This window comes from Ranitomeya variabilis, chromosome 4 (genome assembly GCF_051348905.1).
Source record: "Ranitomeya variabilis isolate aRanVar5 chromosome 4, aRanVar5.hap1, whole genome shotgun sequence".
In the NCBI taxonomy this organism is placed as follows: Eukaryota; Metazoa; Chordata; class Amphibia; order Anura; family Dendrobatidae; genus Ranitomeya; species Ranitomeya variabilis.
The window spans coordinates 316,567,327-316,590,689 of record NC_135235.1 but is presented as its reverse complement, the minus strand read 5'-3'; positions in this window follow the sequence as shown (position 1 = coordinate 316,590,689).

The window sequence follows — 23,363 nt, the reverse complement described above, 5'->3', positions numbered from 1 at the left end:
TAAAAATCTTAACTATCTACAGAAAATAAAATGTTAAAAAGATGAGAAATGGGAACTCTCCATTTGAGGAAATTATTATTTTTTTGTAATTTTTCCTCTGTTTTGTTTATTTCCATTTCACTTAGCTGTAAGAGGATTTAAAGGGAACCTGATAGCTGATACAGACAGCATGTATCAGACACTAGCTGAATGATTTCAGCCATGTATGTTTGACTATGAAATGCTGTGGTATAGGGTTAAGCGACTTTCATTTTTTTAAGATCGAGTCGGGTTTTGTGAAACCCGACTTTGTCCAGAGTCGAGTCGAGTGCAGTCGGCCGATTATCGCTAAAAGTCGGGGATCAACCGAAACACAAAACCCAATGCAAGTCAATGGGGAAGCATAGTCGGCAGTGAGTGGAGGCCAGGAAAACACCTACAGTGCCCATTTTAATGCCAAAAACATCCATTCTTGTTTCTGAAGCTTGTCAATCTTAATTAACTTTATAATAATAGTTGTTCAATGGAACTTGGGGGTCATTTGGCAAATTTGTGGGGGGTAGGGCTGGTTCAAGGTTTTAGTGGGCCCAGGAATCGTGGACTACATCACGGCGGTGGAGCAGGGAGAGGAAAGTATTTCAACGTTGCAAGTGCTGTGATCCTGAGCAAGCAGGGGGGCACACTTGTTCGCATTGGCACTGGCACATGGCCCCTCAAAGTACAGCGGTGTGTTTGCACGGCGGGGGCGCCTCCCACCAGCAACGACACTTTTGCGTACTCTGAGGGGCCCTGTGCCAGTGACGTCGCCAACGAGTATGCCCCCCCACCTGATGAAGGAACCTGCACTTTCATCTGCACCATCCTCTTTGTCCCTGTGTAAGGTGGTATAACATGCGGGAAGGGGAACCTTACTTTCAGCTGAGTCAGATTCTGGCTGTGTAGAGTGCAAGGGGAATGTAGTGGTCTAGGTCAATGTACCAGCAGACTCATCTAGCAGTGGCTGGGCAATGGGCAGGATGAGGAGGAAACAGATATAGGGCCAAAGAATAAAGTAGGCTAAATGCAGTTCAAAATTGGTAACAGGACTAAACAGGCGGCATTGCTTTGTTCAGTGGAGTAGCAAACCCAGGAGCAGCAGACACTGTTTTAAGGGCCCAACCACACTAGTAGGCCAAATGCAGTATAATATCTGCTACTGTAGGCCAAAAGCCAGAAGGTTGAAGCTCAGCTTTATTCAGTTGAGGACAAACACCAGGGAGGGGCAGACACCGTTAGTAGGCCGTAACCAAAGTTGAAGGCCAAATGCAGTTTAATATCTGATACTATAGGCCGAAAGCCAGAAGGTTGAAGCTCAGCTTTATTCAGTTGAGGACAAACACCAGGGAGGGGCAGACACCGTTAGTAGGCCCTAACCAAAGTTGAAGGCCAAATGCAGTTTAATATCTGATACTATAAGCCGAAAGCCAGAAGGTTGAAGCTCAGCTTTATTCAGTTGAGGAAAAACAAACACCAGGGAGGGGCTGACACCGTTAGTTGGCCGTAACCAAAGTTGAAGGCCAAATGCAGTTTAATATCTGATACTATAGGCCCAAAGCCAGAAGGTTGAAGCTCAGCTTTATTCAGTTGAGGACAAACACCAGGGAGGGGCAGACACCATTAGTAGGCCCTAACCAAAGTTGAAGGCCAAATGCAGTTTAATATCTGATACTATAGGCCCAAAGCCAGAAGGTTGAAGCTCAGCTTTATTCAGTTGAGGACAAACACCAGGGAGGGGCAGACACCATTAGTAGGCCCCAGCCAAAGTTGAAGGCCAAATGCAGTTTAATATCTGATACTATAGGCCCAAAGCCAGAAGGTTGAAGCTCAGCTTTATTCAGTTGATGGCAAACACCAGGGAGGGGCAGACACCGTTAGCAGGCCCTAACCACCAATTTTTAAAATAACAGCACTTAATGAGAGCCAGAAGGTTGAAGCTCAGCTTTATTCAGTTGAGGAAAAACACCAGGCAGGGGCAGACACCGTTAGTAGGCCCTAACCACCAATTTTTAAAATAACAGCACTTAATGAGAGCCAGAAGGTTGAAGCTCAGCTTTATTCAGTTGAGGAAAAACACCAGGCAGGGGCAGACACCGTTAGTAGGCCCTAACCACCAATTTTAAAAATAACAGCACTTAATGAGAGCCAGAAGGTTGAAGCTCAGCTTTATTCAGTTGAGGAAAAACACCAGGCAGGGGCAGACACCGTTAGTAGGCCCTAACCACCAATTTTTAAAAACACAGCACTTAATGAGAGCCAGAAGGTTGAAGCTCAGCTTTATTCAGTTGAGGAAAAACACCAGGGAGGGGCAGACACCGTTAGTAGGCCGTAACCAAAGTTGAAGGCCAAATGCAGTTTAATTTCTGATACTATAGGCCGAAAGCCAGAAGGTAGAAGCTCCGATTTAGACAGTGGAGGACAATTTGAATTAGGGACTGCAGACAGACTTAGTAGGCTGTCCCCTGTGGACCATGCATCCAACACATTAACCCATTGCGCCGTAATGGACACGTAATCTTCCATGACCATGCCTACAGGTCCATGCGTCTGTTGTCAGGTGCACCTTTGTACTCACAGATTGCCAGAGTGCATGGACAATGCGGTCTTTTACATGCTGGTGGAGTGTTGGGATGGCTTTTCTCGCAAAAGAAGTGTCGACTGGTTAGCTTGTAGCGTGGTACAGCGTAGTCCATCATGGCCTTATTAATAGTAAATAAAATATATAACTAGGCTCTATGGACTTTTAAATAGGTTCCAGGGGTACACGGGCAGCATTGGTGTGGTCAGTGGAGGAGTATTGCAAGTAGGGGCCGCAGACAGGCTCACAAAGAGCTAAAATAACAAACAGTAGGCAGTCATGGCAGTTTTACATCGGTTACATGGATACACAGGCAGGCACTCAAGGCAGCATTGTGGTCAGTGGAGGAGTATTGCAAGTAGGGGCCGCAGACAGGCTCACAAAGGCCTAACATAACAAACAGTAGGCAGTCATGGCAGTTTTACATCGGTTACATGGATACACAGGCAGGCAGCATTGTGGTCAGTGGAGGAGTATTGCAAGTAGGGACCGCAGACAGGCTATCAAAGGCCTAAAATAACAAACAATAGGCTCATGGCAGTTTTATATCGGTTACATGGATGCACAGGCAGGCAGCATTGCGGTCAGTGGAGGAGTAATGCAAGTAGGGACCGCAGACAGGCTATCAAAGGCCTAAACTAACAAACAGTAGGCAGTCATGGCAGTTTTACATCGTTTACATGGATACACAGGCAGGCAGCATTGTGGTCAGTGGAGGAGTAATGCAAGTAGGGACGGCAGACAGGCTATCAAAGGCCTAAAATAACCAACAATAGGCTCATGGCAGTTTTACATCGGTTACATGGATACACAGGCAGGCAGCATTGTGGTCAGTGGAGGAGTATTGCAAGGAGTGTCTGACACAGTTAGTACTCCAAAAAAATAAATAGATGTTAATGTCTCCCAAAACAACTATAAGTAAAAAAAGGGTGGCATGCTTAGGTACAGGGGTGGGCTCATCTGCAGAGTTTATGACAAAGTAATTTGGCAGTAAATTAGTATTTACTGGTGTCAATATAGGACACTGACCCAGACTACTTTAACTAGCATCATAGATGCAAACAAATTGGTATTGTTTGTCAGTGCCAGGCATTGAATGATGTCAGTGCATAGACTAAACATTGGTGGAGCTGTGCGAGATAATTTTGCACGTGGTAGAGCACATTTTGAGCTGGGGGGGAACTCTCTTGTGGCCGGCGGTACCGCCCCAGGGCCCCTTATGTTACAACGGTGTGTCTGACGTTGGGTGAGCACCACCACCGCCAGAGACACTACATTGTACTATGAGGGACCCAGTGGCAATGCCGTCGACCAAAAGCGGGCACACCCGCCTCTTCAGACAATCAGCACTGTAACAGGTGCTTGCGCCAAGTGGCGAGACAACGGTCCCGTGGGGGGATTTTTCCCATTGGGGGAGGTGTAAACATGTCGTATGCTGGACAAACAGCTGCTGCAAATTAACAGATTGGAACACTCAGTAAGACCAGTCCACAAGCAAGACCTTTTTATAGGAAAGCTAGGTGTCAGCCGGGAAAGGTGGGGCAAAATAATTTGAAATCCAGGAGTGGTTCATTTTAATGAAGGTGAGATCATCCACATTTTGGGTAGCCAGACGAGTCCTTTTTTCGGTTAATATTGAACCAGCAGCACTGAATACTCTTTCTGATAGCACACTAGCTGCTGGGCAAGCAAGCTCCTGCAACGCATATTCTGCCAATTCAGGCCAGGTGTCTAATTTTGATGCCCAGTAATCAAATGGGAATGACGGTTGAGGGAGAACATCGATAAGGGAAGAAAAATAGTTAGTAACCATACTGGACAAATGTTGTCTCCTGTCACTTTGAATAGATGCTGCAGTACCTGTCCTGTCTGCGGTCATTGCGAAATCACTCCACAACCTGGTCAGAAAACCCCTCTGTCCAACGCCACTTCTGATCTGTGCACCCCTAACACCTCTGCCATGTAGCCCCCTGCAGCTTGTGTGAGAACCATCACCGGCGCTGTGTGCTGGGAATGCCTGAATAAAACGGTCTACAAGAGTAGCTTGTTTGGTTGCTAAGATTTGTTCGAGGTTCTCATGTGGCATAATATTTTGCAATTTGCCTTTATAGCGAGGGTCAAGGATGTAGGCCAACCAGTAATCGTCATCACTCATCATTTTAGTAATGCGTGTGTCCTTTTTGAGGATACGTAAGGCATAATCCGCCATGTGGGCCAAAGTTCCTGTTGGCAAATCTGCGGTTGTGCTGGTTTGAGGGGCAGTTACAGGCAAATCTACGTCACTTGTCTCCCTTAAAAAAACAGAACCCGGCCTTGCAACGCCACTAATTTCTGTTGGCCCAGGAGAAGCTTCCTCATTAAAAAAGTACTCATCCCCATCATCCTCCTCGTCCTCCTCCTCCTCTTCGCCCGCTACCGCGTCCTCTACACGGCCCTGACCAGACAATGGCTGACTGTCATCAGGGCTTTCCTCTTCCTCGGCTGCAGACGCCTGCTCCTTTATGTGCGTCAAACTTTGCATCAGCAGACGCATTAGGGGGATGCTCATGCTTATTATGGCGTTGTCTGCACTAACCAGCCGTGTGCATTCCTCAAAACACTGAAGGACTTGACACAGGTCTTGTAGCTTCGACCACTGCACACCTGACAACTCCATGTCTGCCATCCAACTGCCTGCCCGTGTATGTGTATCCTCCCACAAAAACATAACAGCACACCGCTGTTCGCACAGTCTCTGAAGCATGTGCAGTGTGGAGTTCCACCTTGTTGAAATGTCGATGATTAGGCGATGCTGGGGAAGGTTCAATGACCGCTGATAGTTCTGCATACGGCTGGAGTGTACGGGCGAACGGCGGATATGGGAGCAAAGTCTGCGCACTTTGAGGAGCAGGTCGGGTAACCCCGGATAACTTTTCAGGAAGCACTGCACCACCAGGTTTAAGGTGTGAGCCAGGCAAGGAATGTGTTTCAGTTGGGAAAGGGCTATGGCAGCCATGAAATTCCTTCCGTTATCACTCACTACCTTGCCTGCCTCAAGATGTACAGTGCCCAGCCATGACTGAGTTTCTTGGTGCAAGAACTCGGACAGAACTTCCGCGGTGTGTCTGTTGTCGCCCAAACACTTCATTGCCAATACAGCCTGCTGACGCTTGCCACTAGCTGTCCCATAATGGCACACCTGGTGTGCAACAGTGGCAGCTGCGGATGGAGTGGATGTGCGACTGCGGTGTGTGGACAAGCTCTCTCTTCTGCATGAGGAGGAGGAAGAGGAGGAGGGGGGGCGAACACCTACAGCCAACTCTTTCCTTGACCGTGGACTAGGCAAAACTGTCTCAATATTGCTGTCCCCTGTGGACCCTGCATCCACCACATTCACCCAGTGTGCCGTGATGGACACGTAACGTCCCTGGCCATGCCTACTGGTCCATGCATCTGTTGTCAGGTGCACCTTTGTAGTCACAGACTGCCTGAGTGCATGGACGATGCGGTCTTTAACATGCTGTTGGAGGGCTGGGATGGCTTTTCTAGAAAAGAAGTGCTGACTGGGTAGTTCGTATCTTTCTACTATCGGATACCTTTTCAGGCATTGCAGACTGAGCTTCTTTAACCGGATGGCCACGCTGTCCTCCAACTGGTTTTGGTTTTGCCACGCGTTTTTGGCCAGATACGGGCCCGGTAGATGGAACCTGTTGTGATGTTGATGCCTGCTGCGGCTCCTCCTCCTCCACTTCAGAACTACTGCCGCCTGCACCCTGTTCCCCCAATGGCTGCCAATCAGTGTCCACAACTGGGTCATCTATGACCTCCTCTTCTATCTCGTGTGCGATTTTGTCTGTGTCACCGTGTAAGCCGGTGGTATAGCGTCCGTGACGGGGCACCATAGTCTCCGCTGGGTTTGATTCTGCCTCAGTACACTGCAAGGGCAATGTTCTGGTCTGAGTCAAAGGAACAGCATAGTAATCTGGCTGTGGCTGTGCATCTGTGCACTCCATGTCCGATTCAACTTCTAATGGACATGGCCTGTTAACTGTTTCACTGTCTAACCCAGGAACGGTATGTGAAAAGAGCTCCATGGAGTAACCCGTTGTGTCTCCTGACGCATCCTTCTCTCTTGTTCTGGGTGAAGAATACAAGGAAGCGACTTGTCCCTGACCGGGAGCATCCACTGACGATGCACTGCTCTGACATTTGGCACTTTCCGAGGAGGAGGCGAAAGAGCTAGAGGCAGAGTCAGCAATGAAAGCCAATACTTGTTCCTGCTGCTCCTGCTTCAAAAGTGGTTTTCCTACTCCCAGAAAAGAGAGCGTTCGAGGCCTTGTGTAGCCAGACAAGGAACCTGGCTCAACAACTCAAGACTTAGGTGCTGTACTGCTTTTACCACGACCACCTGATGCTCCATCACCACTACCATCATTACCAGCTGACAATGACCGCCCACGGCCACGACCTCTTCCACTAGACTTCCTCATTGCTTGCAAAACGTAACCAAAGTAACACTATTTGTTACTGTAAAACAACTTATAAGGTGAACTCAAACTTCTGTAGGATTTATATATACCTATATAGGTGCCTGACACTGAAAGGAAAATCAGGCCCAATGTTACACACTAGGTTTTCTGTGGCCCAATAATTTGAGACAGATGGCACACACAGGCCCAGCACTCAAGCAGAAATGCCAATCTTAATCTCCCACTATTTTTTTTTTTTCTTTGAGAATTTACCCTAAAAAAAAAAAAAAAAAAGGCCCAGTATTACACAGTGTTTTCGGTGCCACACAATGAGAGAGAGATGCCACACACAGCAATGGCACGGAGGCAGACTTGCCAATATTTATCACCCAATAATTTTTTTTTTTTGAAAAGGGAGAATGTACCCCCCCCCAAAAAATGGCCACGTATTACACAGTGTTTTCAGTGCCACACAATGAGAGAAAGATGCCACACACAGCAATGGCAGGGAGGCAGACTTGCTAATATTTATCTCCCAATAATTTTTTTTTTTTTGAAAAGGGAGAATGTACCCCCCCCAAAAAAATGGCCAAGTATTACACAGTGTTTTCAGTGCCACACAATGAGAGAGAGATGCCACACACAGCAATGGCACAGAGGCAGACTTGCCAATATTTATCTCCCACTATTTTTTTTTTTGGAAAAGGGAGAATTTAGAAAAAAAAAAAAAAGGCCGAGTATTAGGCCGGAGACACACTGGTGCGAGATACGGCCGAGTCTCGCTGGTTAAAAGCAAGCTGTGGCACCTGCACTCCGGAGTGGAGCGTGCGGCTCCATGTATTGCTATGCAGCTGCACGCTCCGCTCCGGAGTGCAGGTGCCACAGCTTGCTTTTAACCAGCGAGACTCGGCCGTATCTCACACCAGTGTGTCTCCGGCCTTACACAGTGTTTTCAGTGCCACACAATGAGAGAGATGCCACAAACAGCAATGGCACGGAGTCAGACTTGACAATATTTATCTCCCACTAATTTTTTTTTGGGAAAAGGGAGAATTTAGAAAAAAAAAAAATGGCCAAGTATTACACAGTGTTTTCAGTGCCACACAATGAGAGAGAGATGCCACACACAGCAATGGCACGGAGGCAGACTTGCCAATATTTATCTCCCAATAATTTTTTTTTTTTGAAAAGGGAGAATATACCCCTCCCCAAAAAAATGGCCAAGTATTACACAGTGTTTTCAGTGCCACACAATGAGAGAGAGATGCCACACACAGCAATGGTACGGAGGCAGACTTGACAATATTTATCTCCCACTAATTTTTTTTTTGGAAAAGGGAGAATTTAGAAAAAAAAAAAGGTCAAGTATTACACAGTGTTTTCGGTGCCACACAATGAGAGAGAGATGCCACACACAGCAATGGCACGGAGGCAGACTTGCCAATATTTATCTCCCTGCAGTTATCTCAGAAAAGTATGGCAGGCAGCTGTAACAGGACTGCTACACACAAAAGTGTGGACAAACACACAAGATAGCTGTGCAGAAAGGAAGGAAAAACAGGATTTGTGCTTTGAAAAAAGCAGTTGGTTTACACAGCGGCGTACACACAAAGCAACGCAGCTATCAGGGAGCCTTCTAGGGCAGCCCAATGAGCTACAGCGCTGAGGAAAAAAAAATGTAGCTTCCACTGTCCTGCAAACAAAAGGTGGTATTGGACAGTGGAAATCGCTACAGCACAAGCGGTTTGTGGCTTTATGTACCCTGCCTATCACTATCCCTGCTTCCGAAGAAGCTGCAGCAACCTCTCCCTATGCTCAGATCAGCAGCAGTAAGATGGCGGTCGGCGGGAACGCCCCTTTATAGCCCCTGTGATGCCGCAGAAAGCAAGCCAATCACTGCAATGCCCTTCTCTAAGATGGTGGGGACTGAGATCTATGTCATCACGCTGCCCACACTCTGCATCCACCTTCATTGGCTGAGAAATGGCGCTTTTAGCGTCATTGAAACGCGACTTTGGCGCGAAAGTCGCGTACCGCATGGCAGACCCCACAAAGGGATCGGCTCGGTTTCATGAGACACCGACTTTGCCAAAAGTCATCGACTTATGAAAATGAACGATCCGTTTCGCTCAACCCTACTGTGGTGTATATGAATTCATTGTGAGAAGTAATTTCTAAAATGGGGTCACTTTGGAGGGGTTTCTGCTGTTTTGGTACTTTTGGTACTCTGCAAATTTTACCCGCAAACTATTCTTCCAAACTCTGCATTCCAAAACCCAAATAGCGCTCTTATTTTCAAAGCCCTGCTGTGTGGCCAAACGGTAGATTCTGAAGAAATATGGTGCATCACCGCATTTTGTGAGAAATCTAACATTTCTAACATCCTAACAAAATAAAAGGAGGTTTGAAACTGAATGCTGACAAAAAGTACACATATGAAAAATGCTATTTATTAACGTTTTTGTGTGGTGCGACAAGTTGGTTTAAGGATATAAGCAGTCAAAGAATAAAATGACTTAATATTTCAAAATTTTAAACAAACTTTAGATATTTTCACAGAAAAAAAATAAAAATATATTGACCTAAATTTACAGTTAATGTAAAGTACAATGTGTCAAAAAACACACTTTCAGAATTACGGGGATATGTAGAAGCATTCCAGAGTTATTACTGCATAAAGTGATAAAGGTCATATTTTTTTAAAATGGCGCTTGGCCATTTAGCTCAAAATAGGCTTGATAACTAAAAGTTTAAACAAATGTATTGAAATAAAAACCGAAATATTAAATATTTTAAAATAATTTTCAATGACAATTACTGGTCATATTTCCGCTGACTAACTTGGAAAGAGTTAAGGAACCGAATCCACAAAAAGTCAGGACGGCTGAGCGGTCTAAGGCGCTGCGTTCAGGTCACAGTCTCTCTTGGAGGCGTGGGTTCAAATGCCACTTCTGACATCAACATCTCATTTCATGAAACTATACAGATTCTCAATCAATTATTGATTAGATGGGGATCAAACCAAACTTGGCAATGGGACTTAAAAAAACCTGATCCCAAAATTACCACTACCTGGGAGTCTTTGGGGTGAATCTGAATTTGTCATCTATAAACGGAACTCTAGGACAGTGAAATAGTTTTTATGTGCATATGTTAGCTGTCTTGGCACTATAAAAATACTGCGGGCGGTCAATGGGGCGGGACTATTTCAACTCTTTGTGTTCTCTTTCCATATTAGGGCGGAGACTCCACATCCTATGGGGCTGTTCTGGGAGATTTCTATAAACTGAATTGCCGGTAAGTCTAATTTCATATTTGATTACCTCATTCATCAATAGACCATAAAAATACTTAATAAACAAAAGTTTAAAAAGTAGGTAACCATAGTTTAAAAAGTCTGAAATGCGCATGCGATACTGACATCTAAGTTTCAGCACATTTTGGGACAAATGTTTTCACATTGAAAGTTAACAATCATTAAAATATTTTTTCTAAATTGTTGTCTCCTTTTTTGCTCCAATTATTTGCATCTAATAACAAATAAAACGTGATGTAACATTATGCATGCACATTGTCTTTTATGTGCAACCATCACCTGTCTCACAAACACAGGGTTTGAATGAACCTGATGAATGGAGTCAAATTGAAAATGTAAAAAAATCTATGTCAAAATTGCTGTTTTTTTCTACTCATTCACAAAGAGTTAATGAAAGTTATTAGATATGTACAACAAAATAGCAGGAGTTTCAAATAGAAATCATGCTGCAAAAACCAGTCAAAGCAAAAATAAAAATATCTACTTTCAGGGGTTTCGCTTGACATTTGCCAAGTGTCTAGCACTCCTAAAGTTGTTTGTGTTTGGCCGAAATAGCTCAGATGGGAGAGCGTTAGAATGAAGATCTAAAGGTCCCGGGTAGGGTTGAGCGAAACGGATCGGTCATTTTCATAAGTCGGCGACTTTTGGCAAAGTCGGCGTCTCATGAAACCCGACCCGATCCCTGTGTGGGGTCGTCCATGCGGTACGCGACTTTCGCGACAAAGTCTCGTTTCAATGACGCTAAAAGCGCCATTTCTCAGCCAATGAAGGTAGACGCAAAGTGTGGGCAGCGTGATGACATAGATCTCAGTCCCCACCATCTTAGAGAAGGGCATTGCAGTGATTGGCTTGCTTTCTGTGGCATCAGAGGGGCTATAAAGGGGCATTGCCGCCGACCGCCATCTTACTGCTGCTGATCGGAGCATAGGGAGAGGTTCCTGCCACTTCGTCAGAAGCAGGGATAGTGTTAGGCAGGGTACATTCACCCCCAAACCGCTTGTGCTGTAGCGATTTCCACTGTCCAACACCACCTTTTGTTTGCAGGGACAGTGGAGGCTAGATTTTTTTTTCCTCAGCGCTGTAGCACATTGGGCTGCCCTAGAAGGCTCCCTGATAGCTGCGTTGCTGTGTGTGTACGCCGCTGTGCAAACCAACTGCTTTTTTCAAAGCACAAATCCTGTTGTTCCTTCCTTTCTGCACAGCTATCTTGTTTGTTTGTACACACTTTTGTGTGCAGCAGTCCTTTTTATAGCTGCCTGCCATACTTTTCTGAGATTACTGCAGGGAGATAAAGATTGGCAAGTCTGCCTCTGTGCCAGTGCTGTGTGTGGCATCTGTCTCTCATTGTGTGCCACAGAAAACCTAGTGTGTAATACTGGGCCATTTTTTTTTTTTTTTAGTCTCCCTGAAAAAAAAAAATAAATAGTGGGAGATAAAGATTGGCAAGTCTGCCTCTGTGCCATTGCTGCGTGTGGCATCTGTCTCTCATTGTGTGCCACAGAAAACCAGTGTGTAATACTGGGCCATTTTTTTTTTAATTCTCCCTGAAAAAAAAAAAATAAATAGTGGGAGATAAAGATTGGCAAGTCTGCCTCTGTGCCATTGCTGCGTGTGGCATCTGTCTCTAATTGTGTGCCACAGAAAACTAGTGTGTAATACTGGGCCATTTTTTTTTTTTAGTTTCCCTGAAAAAAAAAAATAGTGGGAGATAAAGATTGGCAAGTCTGCCTCTGTGCCATTGCTGCGTGTGGCATCTGTCTCTCATTGTGTGCCACAGAAAACTAGTGTGTAATACTGGGCCATTTTTTTTTTTTTAGTTTCCCTGAAAAAAAAAAATAGTGGGCGATAAAGATTGGCAAGTCTGCCTCTGTGCCAGTGCTGTGTGCGGCATCTGTCTCTCATTGTGTGCCAAAGCAAACCTAGTGTGTAATACTGGGCCATTTTTTTTTATTCTCCCTGAAAAAAAAAATAGTGGGAGATAAAGATTGGCAAGTCTGCCTTTGTGCCAGTGCTGTGTGTGGCATCTGTCTCTCATTGTGTGCCACAGAAAACCAGTGTGTTATACTGGGCCCTTTTTTTTAAATTCTCCCTGTAAAAAAATAAATAAATAGTGGTAGATAAAGATTGGCAAATCTGCCTCTGTGCCATTGCTGTGTGTGGCATCTGTCTCTCATTGTGTGCCACAGAAAACCAGTGTGTAATACTGGGCCATTTTTTTTGTAAATTCTCCCTGAAAAAAAAAAAATAGTGGGAGATAAAGATTGGCAAGTCTGCCTCTCTGCCATTGCTGTGTTTGGCATCTGTCTCTCATTGTGTGCCACAGAAAACCTAGTGTGTAATACTGGGCCATTTTTTTTATTTTTTATTCTCCCTGAAAAAAAAAACTAAATAGTGGGAGATAAAGATTGGCAAGTCTGCATCTGTGCCATTGCTGCGTGTGGCATCTGTCTCTCATTGTGTGCCACAGAAAACCTAGTGTGTAATACTGGGCCATTTTTTTTTTTTAGTCTCCCTGAAAAAAAAAATAGTGGGAGATAAAGATTGGCAAGTCTGCCTCTGTGCCATTGCTGCGTATGGCATCTGTCTCTCATTGTGTGCCACAGAAAACCAGTGTGTAATACTGGGCCTTTTTTTTTTTAATTCTCCCTGAAAAAAAATAAATAAATAGTGGGAGATAAAGATTGGCAAGTCTGCCTCTGTGCCAGTGCTGTGTGTGGCATCTGTCTCTCATTGTGTGCCACAGAAAACCTAGTGTGTAATACTGGGCCATTTTTTTTTATTCTCCCTGAAAAAAATAAATAAATAGTGGGAGATAAAGATTGGCAAGTCTGCCTCTGTGCCAGTGCTGTGTGTGGCATCTGTCTCTCATTGTGTGCCACAGAAAACCTAGTGTGTAATACTGGGCCATTTTTTTTTATTCTCCCTGAAAAAAAAAAATAAATAGTGGGAGATAAAGATTGGCAAGTCTGCCTCTGTGCCATTGCTGTGTGTGGCATCTGTCTCTCATTGTGTGCCACAGAAAACCAGTGTGTAATACTGGGCTCTTTTTTTTTTAATTCTCCCTGTAAAAAAATAAATAAATAGTGGGAGATAAAGATTGGCAAGTCTGCCTCTGTGCCATTGCTGTGTGTGGCATCTGTCTCTCATTGTGTGCCACAGAAAACCAGTGTGTAATACTGGGCTCTTTTTTTTTAATTCTCCCTGTAAAAAAATAAATAAATAGTGGGAGATAAAGATTGGCAAGTCTGCCTCTGTGCCATTGCTGTGTGTGACATCTGTCTCTCATTGTGTGCCACAGAAAACCAGTGTGTAATACTGGGCCATTTTTTTTTGTAAATTCTCCCTGAAAAAAAAAATAGTGGGAGATAAAGATTGGCAAGTCTGCCTTTGTGCCAGTGCTGTGTGTGGCATCTGTCTCTCATTGTGTGCCACAGAAAACCAGTGTGTTATACTGGGCCCTTTTTTTTTTAAATTCTCCCTGTAAAAAAATAAATAAATAGTGGTAGATAAAGATTGGCAAATCTGCCTCTGTGCCATTGCTGTGTGTGGCATCTGTCTCTCATTGTGTGCCACAGAAAACCAGTGTGTAATACTGGGCCATTTTTTTTGTAAATTCTCCCTGAAAAAAAAAATAGTGGGAGATAAAGATTGGCAAGTCTGCCTCTCTGCCATTGCTGTGTGTGGCATCTGTCTCTCATTGTGTGCCACAGAAAACCTAGTGTGTAATACTGGGCCATTTTTTTTATTTTTTATTCTCCCTGAAAAAAAAAACTAAATAGTGGGAGATAAAGATTGGCAAGTCTGCATCTGTGCCATTGCTGCGTGTGGCATCTGTCTCTCATTGTGTGCCACAGAAAACCTAGTGTGTAATACTGGGCCATTTTTTTTTTAGTCTCCCTGAAAAAAAAAATAGTGGGAGATAAAGATTGGCAAGTCTGCCTCTGTGCCATTGCTGCGTGTGGCATCTGTCTCTCATTGTGTGCCACAGAAAACCAGTGTGTAATACTGGGCCTTTTTTTTTTTTAATTCTCCCTGAAAAAAAATAAATAAATAGTGGGAGATAAAGATTGGCAAGTCTGCCTCTGTGCCAGTGCTGTGTGTGGCATCTGTCTCTCATTGTGTGCCACAGAAAACCTAGTGTGTAATACTGGGCCATTTTTTTTTATTCTCCCTGAAAAAAATAAATAAATAGTGGGAGATAAAGATTGGCAAGTCTGCCTCTGTGCCAGTGCTGTGTGTGGCATCTGTCTCTCATTGTGTGCCACAGAAAACCTAGTGTGTAATACTGGGCCATTTTTTTTTATTCTCCCTGAAAAAAATAAATAAATAGTGGGAGATAAAGATTGGCAAGTCTGCCTCTGTGCCATTGCTGTGTGTGGCATCTGTCTCTCATTGTGTGCCACAGAAAACCAGTGTGTAATACTGGGCTCTTTTTTTTTTAATTCTCCCTGTAAAAAAATAAATAAATAGTGGGAGATAAAGATTGGCAAGTCTGCCTCTGTGCCATTGCTGTGTGTGGCATCTGTCTCTCATTGTGTGCCACAGAAAACCAGTGTGTAATACTGGGCCATTTTTTTTTTGTAAATTCTCCCTGAAAAAAAAAATAGTGGGAGATAAAGATTGGCAAGTCTGCCTCTGTGCCATTGCTGTGTGTGGCATCTGTCTCTCATTGTGTGCCACAGAAAACCAGTGTGTAATACTGGGCCATTTTTTTTTGGTAAATTCTCCCTGAAAAAAAAAATAGTGGGAGATAAAGATTGGCAAGTCTGCATCGGTGCCATTGCTGTGTGTGGCATCTGTCTCTCATTGTGTGCCACAGAAAACCAGTGTGTAATACTGGGCTCTTTTTTTTTAATTCTCCCTGTAAAAAAATAAATAAATAGTGGGAGATAAAGATTGGCAAGTCTGCCTCTGTGCCATTGCTGTGTGTGACATCTGTCTCTCATTGTGTGCCACAGAAAACCAGTGTGTAATACTGGGCCATTTTTTTTTGTAAATTCTCCCTGAAAAAAAAAATAGTGGGAGATAAAGATTGGCAAGTCTGCCTTTGTGCCAGTGCTGTGTGTGGCATCTGTCTCTCATTGTGTGCCACAGAAAACCAGTGTGTTATACTGGGCCCTTTTTTTTTTAAATTCTCCCTGTAAAAAAATAAATAAATAGTGGTAGATAAAGATTGGCAAATCTGCCTCTGTGCCATTGCTGTGTGTGGCATCTGTCTCTCATTGTGTGCCACAGAAAACCAGTGTGTAATACTGGGCCATTTTTTTTGTAAATTCTCCCTGAAAAAAAAAATAGTGGGAGATAAAGATTGGCAAGTCTGCCTCTCTGCCATTGCTGTGTGTGGCATCTGTCTCTCATTGTGTGCCACAGAAAACCTAGTGTGTAATACTGGGCCATTTTTTTTATTTTTTATTCTCCCTGAAAAAAAAAACTAAATAGTGGGATATAAAGATTGGCAAGTCTGCATCTGTGCCATTGCTGCGTGTGGCATCTGTCTCTCATTGTGTGCCACAGAAAACCTAGTGTGTAATACTGGGCCATTTTTTTTTTTAGTCTCCCTGAAAAAAAAAATAGTGGGAGATAAAGATTGGCAAGTCTGCCTCTGTGCCATTGCTGCGTGTGGCATCTGTCTCTCATTGTGTGCCACAGAAAACCAGTGTGTAATACTGGGCCTTTTTTTTTTTTAATTCTCCCTGAAAAAAAATAAATAAATAGTGGGAGATAAAGATTGGCAAGTCTGCCTCTGTGCCAGTGCTGTGTGTGGCATCTGTCTCTCATTGTGTGCCACAGAAAACCTAGTGTGTAATACTGGGCCATTTTTTTTTATTCTCCCTGAAAAAAATAAATAAATAGTGGGAGATAAAGATTGGCAAGTCTGCCTCTGTGCCAGTGCTGTGTGTGGCATCTGTCTCTCATTGTGTGCCACAGAAAACCTAGTGTGTAATACTGGGCCATTTTTTTTTATTCTCCCTGAAAAAAATAAATAAATAGTGGGAGATAAAGATTGGCAAGTCTGCCTCTGTGCCATTGCTGTGTGTGGCATCTGTCTCTCATTGTGTGCCACAGAAAACCAGTGTGTAATACTGGGCTCTTTTTTTTTTAATTCTCCCTGTAAAAAAATAAATAAATAGTGGGAGATAAAGATTGGCAAGTCTGCCTCTGTGCCATTGCTGTGTGTGGCATCTGTCTCTCATTGTGTGCCACAGAAAACCAGTGTGTAATACTGGGCCATTTTTTTTTTTGTAAATTCTCCCTGAAAAAAAAATAGTGGGAGATGAAGATTGGCAAGTCTGCCTCTGTGCCATTGCTGTGTGTGGCATCTGTCTCTCATTGTGTGCCACAGAAAACCAGTGTGTAATACTGGGCCATTTTTTTTTTGTAAATTCTCCCTGAAAAAAAAAATAGTGGGAGATAAAGATTGGCAAGTCTGCATCGGTGCCATTGCTGTGTGTGGCATCTGTCTCTCATTGTGTGCCACAGAAAACCAGTGTGTAATACTGGGCTCTTTTTTTTTAATTCTCCCTGTAAAAAAATAAATAAATAGTGGGAGATAAATATTGGCAAGTCTGCCTCTGTGCCATTGCTGTGTGTGACATCTGTCTCTCATTGTGTGCCACAGAAAACCAGTGTGTAATACTGGGCCATTTTTTTTTGTAAATTCTCCCTGAAAAAAAAAATAGTGGGAGATAAAGATTGGCAAGTCTGCCTCTGTGCCATTGATGTGTGTGGCATCTGTCTCTCATTGTGTGCCACAGAAAACCAGTGTGTAATACTGGGCCATTTTTTTTTGGTAAATTCTCCCTGAAAAAAAAAAATAGTGGGAGATAAAGATTGGCAAGTCTGCATCGGTGCCATTGCTGTGTGTGGCATCTGTCTCTCATTGTGTGCCACAGAAAACCAGTGTGTAATACTGGGCCATTTTTTTTTGTAAATTCTCCCTGAAAAAAATTAATAAATAGTGGGAGATAAAGATTGGCAAGTCTGCCTCTGTGCCATTGCTGTGTGTGGCATCTGTCTCTCATTGTGTGCCATAGAAAACCAGTGTGTAATACTGGGCCATTTTTTTTTGGTAAATTCTCCCTGAAAAAAAAAATAGTGGGAGATAAAGATTGGCAAGTCTGCCTCTGTGCCATTGCTGTGTGCGACATCTGTCTCTCATTGTGTGCCACAGAAAACCAGTGTGTAATACTGGGCCATTTTTTTTTTTTTGTAAATTATCCCTGAAAAAAAAATAATAAATAGTGGGAGATAAAGATTGGCAAGTCTGCCTCTGTGCCATTGCTGTGTGTGGCATCTGTCTCTCATTGTGTGCCACAGAAAACCTAGTGTGTAATACTGGGCCATTTTTTTTTCTTTTATTCTCCATGAAAAAAATAAATAAATAGTGGGAGATTAAGATTGGCAAGTCTGCCTCTGTGCCACTGCTGTGTGTGGCATCTGTCTCTCATTGTGTGCCACAGAAAACCAGTGTGTAATACTGGGCCATTTTTTTTTTTAATTCTCCCTGTAAAAAAATAAATAAATAGTGGGAGATAAAGATTGGCAAGTCTGCCTCTGTGCCAGTGCTGTGTGTGGCATCTGTCTCTCATTGTGTGCCACAGAAAACCTAGTGTGTAATACTGGGCCATTTTTTATTTTTTTTTATTCTCCCTGAAAAAAATAAATAAATAGTGGGGTATAAAGATTGACAAGTCTGCCTCTGTGCCAGTGCTGTGTGTGGCATCTGTCTCTCATTGTGTGCCACAGAAAACCTAGTGTGTAATACTGGGCCATTTTTTATTTTTTTTTATTCTCCCTGAAAAAAAAAAACAGTGGGAAATTAAGATTGGCATTTCTGCTTGAGTGCCGGTCGTGTGTGTGCCAACTATCTCAAATTATTGGGGCACAGAAAACCTAGTGTGTAACATTGGGCCTGGTTTTCCTTTCAGTGTCAGCCACCTATAAAGGTGTATATAAATCCTACAGAAGTTAGAGTTCACCTTATAAGTTGTTTTACAGTAACAAATACCGTTACTTTGGTTAGGTTTTGCAAAAAATGAGGAAGTCTGGTGGAAGAGGTCGTGGCTGTGGGCGGTCATTGTCAGCTGGTAATGATGGTAGTGGTGGTGGAGCATCAGGTGGTCGTGGTAAAAGCAGTACAGCACCTAAGTCTCGAGTTGTTGAGCCAGGTTCGTCGTCTGGCCTCGAACGCTCCCTTTTCTGGGAGTAGGGAAACCGCTTTTAAAGCTGGAGAAGCAAGAACAATTTTTGGCTTTCCTTGCTGACTCAGCCTCTAGCTCTTTTGCCTCCTCTTCTGAAAAAAATGTGCAAAATGTAAAAGCAGCGCGTCGTTAGTGGATGTTCACGGTCAGGGACAAGTCGCTTCCTTGTCTTCTTCACCCAGAACAAGAGAGAAGGATGCGTCAGGAGACACAACGGGTGACTCCATGGAGCTCTTTACACATACCGTTCCTGGGTTAGACAGTGAAACAGTTAACAGGCCATGCCCATTAGAAGTTGAATCGGACATGGAGTGCACTGATGCACAGCCACAGCCAGATTGCTATGCTGATCCTTTGACTCAGACCAGAACATTGCCCTCGCAGTGTATTGAGCCAGAATCAAACCCAGCTGAGACTATGGTGCCCCGTCACGAACGCTATACCACCGGCTTACACGGTGACACAGACGAAGTTGCACACGAGATAGAAGAGGAGGTCATAGATGACCCAGTTGTTGACCCCGATTGGCAACCATTGGGGGAACAGGGTGCAGGCGGCAGTAGTTCTGAAGTGGAGGAGGAGAAGGAGCCGCAGCAGGCATCAACATCACAACAGGTTCCATCTGCCGGGCCTGTATCTGGCCAAAAACGCATGGCAAAACCAAAACCAGTTAAAGGACAGCGTGGCCATCCGGTTAAAGAAGCTCAGTCTGCAATGCCTGAAAAGGTATCCGATAGTAGAAAGAGTGCAGTCTGGCATTTTTTTAAACAACATCCAAATGATCAGCGCAAAGTCATCTGTCAAAAATGTTCAACTACCTTAAGCAGAGGTCAGAATCTTAAAAGTCTAAATACAAGTTGCATGCATAGACATTTATCCACCATGCATTTGCAAGCCTGGACTAACTACCAAACGTGCCTAAAGGTTGCAGCACCCTCGGCCAATGAAGCTAGTCAGCAACGCTACATCCCTTCCCTCACTGTAAGCCCACCATTTCCCGCAACACCTGCAGTATCTGTGCAGCTTTTGTCTCCAGGCCAAAGCAGTCATGGAATCACCAGGTTCGTAGTAGGAAACACTGCATGTAGGACACCGGCAAGAATACCATCTCCAACCCTCTCTCAGTCTGCCATGTCCACCGGCACCACCGCTAGTTCCACGATCTCCAGCTCTCCAGTCCAGCTCACCCTACATGAGACTCTTGTTAGGAAAAGGAAGTACTCATCCTCGCATCCGCGTACACAGGGTTTGAACGGCCACATTGCTAGACTAATCTCATTAGAGATGATGCCCTACCAGTTAGTTGAAAGCGAAGCTTTCAAAGCGCTGATGGACTTCGCTGTACCACGCTACGAGCTACCCAGTCGACACTTCTTTTCTAGAAGAGCCATCCCAGCCCTCCAACAGCATGTTAAAGACCACAACGTCCATGCACTCAGGCAGTCTGTGACTACAAAGGTGCACCTGACAACAGATGCATGGACCAGTAGGCATGGCCAGGGACGTTACATGTCCATCACGGCACACTGGGTGAATGTGGTGAATGCAGGGTCCATAGGGGCCAGCAATATTGGGACAGTTCTGCCTAGCCCACGGTCAAGGAAAGAGTTGGCTGTAGGCGTTCTCCCCCCCTCCTCCTCTTCCTCGTCCTCCTGCAGAAGTGAGAGCTCGTCGACAGACCGCAGTCGCACATCCACTCCATCCGCAGCTGCCACTGTTGCACACCAGGTGTGCCATTATGGGACAGCTACTGGCAAGCGTCAGCAGGCTGTATTGGCAATGAAGTGTTTGGGCGACAACAGACACACCGCGGAAGTTCTGTCCGAGTTTTTGAAGAAAGAAACTCAGTCATGGCTGGGCACTGTACATCTTGAGGCAGGCAAGGTAGTGAGTGATAACGGAAGGAATTTCATGGCTGCCATAGCCCTTTCCCAACTGAAACACATTCCTTGCCTGGCTCACACCTTAAACCTGGTGGTGCAGTGCTTCCTGAAAAGTTATCCGGGGTTACCCGACCTGCTCCTCAAAGTGCGCAGACTTTGCTTGCATATTCGCCATTCGCCTGTACGCTCCAGCCGTATGCAGAACTATCAGCGGTCTTTGAACCTTCCCCAGCATCGCCTAATCATCGACGTTGCAACAAGGCGGAACTCCACACTGCACATGCTTCAGAGACTGTGCGAACAGAGGCACGCTGTTATGTATTTGTGGGAGGATACACGGGCAGGCAGTTGGATGGCAGACATGGAGTTGTCAGGTGTGCAGTGGTCGAAGCTAAAAGACCTGTTTCAAGTCCTTCAGTGTTTTGAGGAATGCACATGGCTGGTTAGTGCAGACAACGCAATAATAAGCATGAGCATCCCCCTAATGCGTCTGCTGATGCAAAGTTTGATGCACATAAAGGAGCAGGCGTCTGCATCCGAGGAAGAGGAAAGCGTTGATGACAGTCAGCCATTGTCTGGTCATGGCCGTGTAGAGGACGCGGTAGCGGGTGAAGAGGATGAGGAGGATGAGGAGGATGATGGGGATGAGTACTTTTTTAATGAGGAAGCTTCTCCTGGGCCAGCAGAAATTAGTGGCGTTGCAAGGCCGGGTTCTGTTTTTTTAAGGGAGACAAGTGACGTAGATTTGCCTGTAACTGCCCCTCAAACCAGCACAACCGCAGATTTGACAACTGGAACTTTGGCCCACATGGCAGATTATGCCTTACGTATCCTCAAAAGGAACCCACGCATTATTAAAATGATGAGCGATGATGATTACTGGTTGGCCTGCATCCTTGACCCTCGCTATAAAGGCAAATTGCAAAATTCAAGAATAAAAACGTATATACACTGGCGCTTATTCACCTGGAAGGATGAGGTAGGAAGCCACGGAAGCTGCAGGTGGTTAAAACAGGTTCTGTGCAAAACTCTGTTAAAAATTAAACCAGTTGATTAATAATACTATTAACCACCGCGCTAAACCGAAACTGGAATATTAATGTACTTACTTTTGATATGGCTATTACTATGTTGTCTGGGGTCCCTTGTGAGTGAAGGGTTACACCTGGTTACAGTGGTTTGCTGAAAGGTAAAGTGTGCAGCAGAGTGATATATTATTTGATTTGGACCTTACAAAAAAAAAAAAAAAAAAAGGTGTTGGTTACAGACACTTACTCTTTTTATGAGGCTGTATAGGTTGCACCTGTGGTGTTTCAATGTGGGGTTAATAGTTTCTCTTTCCACAGTGTAGTGAACCGATACTGGAAGGCAAAGTGTGTAAAACCTCGGTATATTGTACACACAAAGTATCAAGGGTATTAGCTGGGTGCACTTACTCCTTATATAAGGTTGTACAATTTACACTTGGGATGTTCTGATGTGAGGTTTTGGTATTTGTCTTTCCACAGTGTGCTAAACTGATGCTGGTGAGTAAACAAAGTAGAGAATAAAGTGATTTGCAAGCAATACACTAGAATAGTAGGAAGTTACTGGCCACAATAATTGCAGTGGTATAAATAGGAATTAGTTGGCACTCACCACATGTTTGCTTATGAAGGTACCCGCGGTGAGGTAGGCAAGGTAGTCCACTGGATAGGGTGCCGATAAAGTAACCTGCTGAGCTGGGAGGGTTAGAGTCCGGTGTGCGTGCCAGAGGCCGCGGTTCCTGGACGAGAACGTACCGGCGAGTGGTGAGGAGGTACCAGCGCCTCGCGTGCCCCGGCCGGAAGCAACGCTGAGGATGCGGTGCCGAGATGGGGCAGAGCTAGTGTGACGTCACAGAAAGCAGGGACGGGTGTGCGAGAGAGACAAGCTGCCAACTAGTTTCGAGAGGTAACTCCCCTCTTCGTCAGGGCTACAACCGCAGATTTGCCAACAGGAACTTTGGCCCACATGGCGGATTATGCCTTACGTATCCTCAAAAAGGACACACGCATTACTAAAATGATGAGTGATGACGATTACTGGTTGGCCTACATCCTTGACCCTCGCTATAAAGGCAAATTGCAAAATATTATGCCACATGAGAACCTCGAACAAATATTAGCAACCAAACAAGCAACTCTTGTAGACCGTTTGATTCAGGCATTCCCAGCACACAGCGCCGGTGATGGTTCTCACACGAGCTGCAGGGGGCTACAGGGCAGAGGTGTTAGAGGTGCACAAATCAGAAGTGGCGTTGGACAGAGGGGTTTTCTGACCAGGTTGTGGAGTGATTTCGCAATGACCGCAGACAGGACAGGTACTGCAGCATCTATTCAAAGTGACAGGAGACAACATTTGTCCAGTATGGTTACTAACTATTTTTCATCCCTTATCGATGTTCTCCCTCAACCGTCATTCCCATTAGATTACTGGGCATCCAAATTAGACACCTGGCCTGAATTGGCAGAATATGCATTGCAGGAGCTTGCTTGCCCAGCAGCTAGTGTGCTATCAGAAAGAGTATTCAGTGCAGCTGTTTCAATATTAACCGAAAAAAGGACTCGTCTGGCTACCCAAAATGTGGATGATCTAACCTTCATTAAAATGAACCTCTCCTGGATTTCAAATTATTTTGCCCCACCTTTCCAAGCTGACACCTAGCTTTCCTATAAAAAGGTCTTGCTTGTGGACTGGTCTTACTGAGTTTTCCAATCTCTTAATTTGCAGCAGCTGTTTGTCCAGCATACGACATGTTTACACCTCCCTCAATGGGAAAACTCCCCCCACGGGGCCGTGGTCTCGCCATTTGGCGCAAGCACCCGTTAGAGTGCCGTTTGTCTGAAGAGGTGGGTGTGCCCGCTTTTGGTCGACGGCACTGCCACTGGGTCCCTCATAGTA